Below are 6,000 nucleotides of genomic sequence, written 5' to 3'. Positions count from 1 at the left end.
GATTCCTTTCTGTGCTGCGGCCAAAAAAGCAATTGTACCCCGATAATCTACTATCGACGGAGCAAGCAGAATCCAGTTGTCTACAAGGGGCACCTAAAGAGAATCACTCACTGAGACACCAGCCATGCCCATCACCATCATCCTGGGGGTTGGCACCAGAACAGACAGGTGTATTATTGAAAAGGATCGCAGTGTTGTGGAGCAGGAAGCAAATTGAGGCACTGAGTGTCCTGATTAAATGATGGTGGGATGGGGACTAGTGAGGCCTCAGCTGGCCTGGGGCTGCTCAATACCATGCCTGAGTTACAAGCTGATCCAGGCCTTGGCCAGCCTGCTTCAGAAGGTATTAATTGTATTAACTGAGGTTAAGTACATGCAGGTTAGGGACAGTGATTGGATGATTACTGAGATTATAAAGACACACTTGATTCCTTTAAAGTCTTGTCTTTTTGTTACAGTGCCCCTTGAAGGGGATATTAATTTGGCTAGTTCATCATTAGTTTTTAAAAATCATTTACACAGAACAATAGCGGGTAATTCCTCAGAGTGGCAATCTCTGTCAAATTGCCACTCTCGCTGGACTTATCTTCGCTGGGAATCCGAAGCCCCAGTCTCGACCAACCTTCCTTACTCAGACTGGGTGAGACAGGAGTAGTGGAGTAACTAGGACACAGAGAGTTAAGTCACTCCCCCTTTTTACAGCAGTAACTGCTGTCAAGGGGAGGTTTAAAGAGACAATTTAAAGGTAGCAGGTAAGTTATAAAGTTTAGTCAATCGGAGGAACACAGAGGAGGGGAGGGGAGGGGAAGGGAGGGTGGTGGGGTTGGTCTGGTCTGGGAGGGGGCAGGGCAGTCGGGAAGGCAGGTCAGGCCGGTAGAGAGGGGGTCAGTCTAGGAGGAGGATGAGTCAGTCTGGGAGGGGGGGTCAGTCCGGGAGAAGGGGGATCAGTCCAGGAGGGGGAGGTGTGACATTATACAAGTGGACAGCATGTGAAGAGTTAATGTTATGTTAAGCCTCGCCACTAGGGAGAGCTAAGGGACAATACTATAAATTGCACTGGCTTTTGGGGCTTGAGGAGGAGATTAGATTGGAGCTGAAGAAGACAAGGTTCATACTTTTTCACAGAGCTAGTTAAGATAGGGTCTGATTTAGCACATTGGGCTAAATCGCTGGCTTTTAAAGCAGACCAAGACAGGCCAGCAGCACGGTTCAATTCCCATTCCAGCATCCCCGAACAGATGTCGGTATGTGGCGACTAGGGGCTTTTCACAGTAACTTCATTTGAAGCCTACTTGTGACAGTAAGCGATTTTCATTTCATTTCATTTTCATATAATAGTTAAAGTTAGTAGATAGAGATAGTGTTAGTGAGGGTAATTTAATTCTTACATGTATGTTTGCTATTTAGAATAAGTGTCAAACTCAAATTTAGTAGTGTTCATAAAACTAGTTTATTTCTTCAAAAGAGCTTTGTGATCACTACGCCTTCCATCCTGGAAACCCCTCACAGTCTGGGAGGTGGGGTTAGTCCGGTAGTAGGGGGGTCAGTCCAGGTGGGGAAACTAGGCAGTCTAGCAGGGAGTCAGTCTGGGAGACGGGGAGGGGGAGGGGGAATGGGCAGTCCGGGAGGGGGGTAGTCGGGTGGGGGGGGGGGGGGGGATCTGTCCAGAAGCATGGGGGTCCATCTGGAAGCAGCCGCATCAGTCTGGAGAGGGAAGGAGGGATGAGAGCGGCGGGGGGGGGGGGGGGGGGGGGGGGGGGGGGGGGGGGGTGGGGGGGGGGGGGGGGGGTTAGGTGATATGGTACGCAATTGTCCCGAGGAAGGGAGAACTTTTGGGAAATTGCTGGGGAAACACTTACGTGGGAACCTCCTGGAGGCAATCCTCAGTGTACTTTGGGGTATCCCTTAAATGAGACACTGGAGAGCCAGGAAGTTATGTCCTACTCGTGTCCTATAGACTTACTGACATTCGAGTCGAGTGAAGAAAGAAGGTCTAAATCTTTGATGTTTGATTCTGTGCATAAATCCATTCCAAAGAAAGGCTTACTTTGGTTTCTTCCTTCACCCAACTGTCTGTCGAGAATATGACACAAAGGACCCAGATTTAAGAGTTTTGAGAAAGATACGCAGTGAGATGTGAGCTTGAGCTATTTTTACACAGCATGTAGTAAAGACCTGCAGTTCAATGCCCTCGAGAGGGATGGAAGCAAAGACAATTGATGATTTCAAAAAGAAATTGAACTAGCACATTAAGGAAATAAACTTGCAGGGCCAGGGGAATGGAGCAGGTGAATATGAACATATGAGCAAGGTGCAGGAAGAGGCCTCTCGGGTCTGCTCTGCCATTTAATAAGATAACAGCTGACCTGACAGTAACATCAGATCTGCATCCCGCCTACCCTCTGATATCCTGTCATCGACTTGCTGACCAAGAATCTATCCATCTCTGCCCTAAATATATTCAGAGATTCTGCTTCCATTGCCTTTCCAGGAAGAGAGTTCCAGAGACTCAAGATCCTCTGAGAGAAAGAAATTCTCCTCATCTCCGTTTTAAGTAGGCGATCCTTTGGGCGCGATTCCCCGGAAAGATTTCTAAGTGTTGTTGCGAGTGGAAATTGCCGCGAGCTTCCCGGCACTGAGCCCAGCGAGGCCGACAACGCTATTCAATATTAATTGGTCGACTTAACGAGGCCTTGTTGCCGCAAATGAAGGCTTGCTAGCTGACTCACCGGCACTGTGCTTGACAGCCCCCCGCTAACAAGGTCGAGCAGCACTTAAGTTGCACTTGCTCAGCCAACCCCAGCCAGCTCGCAACAATGTCACCCAGGAGACCAACCCCAAGATTCGGGGATGCAGACCTGTGGAAGCTCCTAGGCACATTAGAGACCAGGAGAGGTGTCTTCTTCCCCCAATGTCCCGGAGGGTCAGCCACAGGGCGGCTGTCAGCTCCGGGTGTGACCAGGAGGACTGGCCTTGAGTGCCGGAAAAAGGTCAACAACCTACACCAGGAAGCACAAGTGAGTAGACACCAACGCACCCCCCACCCCCGCCAAGACCTTTCCGCTCCCAAGCGAGTATCCACCCTTCAACTCTCCATGCGACCCCAACCCTCCCTTCACACCCCATCCCCCCACCACTGTGAACCACATGTGTGGCTAACAATGCCCTCTCTGTGTCTCATCAGGAAAAGCTGTTGCACATTCGCTGGGAGAGGGCCCAGACTGGCGGTGGACTGCCGGACATAAGAAGCCTCACCTCTTTCGAGGAACAGGCCCTGGAGGTGACTGGGGAGGTCAAGGTTGGCGGACGCCGCAGAGGTGAGGAACCACCGGGTTCCACCCGGAGGACCTGTCAAACGTGAGTTGTTATTGCCATACTGATTGAACTATCCCTCCTACTGATCACATGTCCATTCTCCCGCAAGTCCTCCAGCCGACGGCACCGGCACATTCTGGGTGGCACCCTCTCCAGCCTCATGGGAGAACACCTCGGAAGAGACCTCTAGGGAAGACACAATCGAGGTAGGTATGTGGTCAGAGTGGAGTGGGAGGGTGACACCATTGGGAGAGTGGGGAATTGTTAAACACGATAAACACCCTTGTGCACAACCAATATGATTCCTCTGTCACTATCTTCCACAATGCGGGCCAACCTCCAAACCCTTGGCCCATCTCTCCAGGCATCCCTCACCTCCCCATAACACTTACCTAACCTCCGGCCGTGGACATGTCCCCAGAGCTGTGTCCCATCCCCTGGATGTTTGGATGTTGGCTGATGCATGTGTGTGGTGTTGCCTCCCGCAGTGTTCAGGCACAGTGTCCATGTATCAAGGTCTGATTGAGATGCTGGGCAATGATTCCCACATGCTACATGGCCCGCCCACCCACAGGAATCCACTTGGGTTGTGTGAAGTGCTCACTTAACCACAATTGCCAGTTCCCTATTAGCAAAAGCCAGAGGCCTCGGCCATCGGTGGGGGGTTATTGGTGGTGTGTGGGGCAGACAGGCAGGGAGAAGGATTGCCCCCGGAACAAGTACACACGATCCTGGGGTTGGCATGATGGTGCCGTATGTGGTTGCCCCCAGTTGCCTCCCCAGCACCTCTCCCCACCCCCACCCTCCTATGGTCCCCACCCCCAGCCGAGGGTCCCCCGCCACCAAGCACTTGGGTAGCAAGCCCAGCGCCCCTGGGCTCTTTGTGTGTGAGCAAAGATGGCTACTCACCTCCTCGGCACCACACAGAAGTCTTTCCGCCAGGTTCACACTTTTCAAAAGGAGTACTAATCGGCGCCAGTGTGACCACTTGCTGGGGAGGCCGATGAATGATGTGAGGCTGTTGATATGGGCTGGCTCGCGTTAATTGTATGGAAATAGGGCTTAAGTGGTGATAATTGGTTTCTTGCTACCCTACGGTGAGATCCCGATTTCGCCTACCGGAACGGGCCGATGGCATCGCAAACTGCTTGCCACCTGGCGCGATGCTCGTTTTCGGCCTCTCCCGCTATTCACCGCCCTCATTACATCGAGTGAGAGCGCAACGAGGCCGGGGAATTGTGTCCATAGTGTAAAAAAAAAACAGGATTGCTTCAATCCAGACAGTGTAGAGTTGGATAAAATTCTGATTCATCCACGACATAATGTCTGTTAGGAACAGTAAGTTTATTCACGATAAATAGCCACTGCTCATTCTTCAGATAGTGAGGCAGTAGCTGGAGACACGTCCAGAAGTGGGATCTCTGGTACATTTCAGTCACAAATGCAGATAATGGCCCTGGACATCATCAGTTGACTGTGGAGCTACCCACTATTGTGATTATCTCAACTAGGTGACCATATGCAGCATATTCTCAGCCAACAGAAAGAAATTCACAACATATAAGAGTTGATTATATAACTAAACACATGAAGTGTGTGCACCATAAGCACTGCAAAGCCAATGAATTTAATATTAATTTGGAGTATGTCGAGTAGTCTGCCATTCTTGTGCAAAAAATAATGCATCAGTTGTTCAAGAGCCAAACAAAATGGGTAACTCCTGGACTGTCCCTGTGATGCAACAGTTGAGGGCGGTGGTGATCTGCATAGCCATTGGTAGCATTCCACATGGCTGACTGCTTCTGCAGGTCTTTATGACTAAGAGGCATCCCCAGTCACAGTCTCCCACATGAACCTGATCGCCTTCAGGCACGATTCCTCGACCATTCTAAGTCATTGACTTTGCTGTCATTTTCTCCCAGAATATTGGGCGGAGAAGGTCTCTGCACCATTGTCTCCTTATTGCGAGGATAATATTTGGGATATCTGACTTGAGTAAAACAAAACGTCCTGTTCAGTTTCATTGAGCAGTCACAGAATATTGAACAAATTTGTCCTTGGTGGGGCTAACAAGGTCTTAGTAAATGCAGAATATACTTCTTTCCTTCTTTTTTATGACTATTCATTGATTTGGTTGCAGAGGAATAAGTATGTCAGTGCCGTGTTAACAATTGACATGTTGTCCACTAACACTTTCTGACAACATTCACCACAGGCTAATTTCCCAAAACATGTTCCCAGCCAGTCAAGCTTCCACACGGGACATACAATTCCGTGAAATCAGCCCTCACGTTTATTTGGATCAACTTTCTGGCTAACGTTAGCAGAGAGGATATTCTGGTGCAAATTGTCTGTTCCCGACCTGCCTCCAGCCAATGGGAAACTTGTTTTTCTCAAAAGAAACATGAGGATGCAATGTCTTTGAAAATATTTGTTTTCTTTGTGGAATGATTAATTCCGCTTAATTCTTTGTGTAGATAGTTTGTGGAACTAGAATGGTGAAGGGTTTCTCTCCCATTTCTCTCTGTACGTCATACACCGTTGATCGTTTTGGAGCACTCCCTACATTGCAGAACAGACAGGCCTAAGTGATTCAGATGGAGACAATCGAGTTTACATGTTACTTTAGCCTTCAGCACTGTTTCCAGTCAGGGCTCCTCCTGACTCGAAACCAGTTCTCTGGTA

The sequence above is a fragment of the Scyliorhinus torazame genome, chromosome 14, assembly GCF_047496885.1.
Source record: "Scyliorhinus torazame isolate Kashiwa2021f chromosome 14, sScyTor2.1, whole genome shotgun sequence".
Classification (NCBI taxonomy): Eukaryota; Metazoa; Chordata; class Chondrichthyes; order Carcharhiniformes; family Scyliorhinidae; genus Scyliorhinus; species Scyliorhinus torazame.
The sequence above is the reverse complement of the archived record's forward strand: the minus strand, read 5'-3'. Positions refer to the sequence as shown.